The sequence below is a fragment of the Fragaria vesca genome, linkage group LG6, assembly GCF_000184155.1.
Source record: "Fragaria vesca subsp. vesca linkage group LG6, FraVesHawaii_1.0, whole genome shotgun sequence".
Lineage (NCBI taxonomy): Eukaryota > Viridiplantae > Streptophyta > Magnoliopsida > Rosales > Rosaceae > Fragaria > Fragaria vesca.
The window spans coordinates 729,813-730,216 of NC_020496.1; positions in this window are offsets into that span (position 1 = coordinate 729,813).

The following is a 404-nucleotide window of genomic DNA, read 5'->3' on the forward strand; positions in this document are numbered from 1 at the left end:
AGATATTTAGAAGAAGAAAGCTTAAAAATTAGTTTTCTTTTTTAATTGGAAACTAAAAATTTAGAACTATTGTTCGGAATGGTAAGATGGTCTTTTTACTTAAGTATTATATGATATAAGTTTTAAATATGTGATGTGTCTAAATAATTTGACATGCCACATAGGTTTAAGGCCTAAAATTTTATGCCTTATTAAGGCCTAAAATCATTCTCCAAGAGGAAATTTGTTGGTTGGAGTTAGAGCACAAAATGTTTTTGAAGTTTGTGATTTTTGTTTTCCTACAATAGAAACACGTTGGAGATGCTCTTTATGTTAGACGAATTTGAGTGTTCAAATATATATATATATATACGGATTTTCTCAGCTGTGGACGTCCGCACCAATTTTTTGGTGCGGATTTCCAT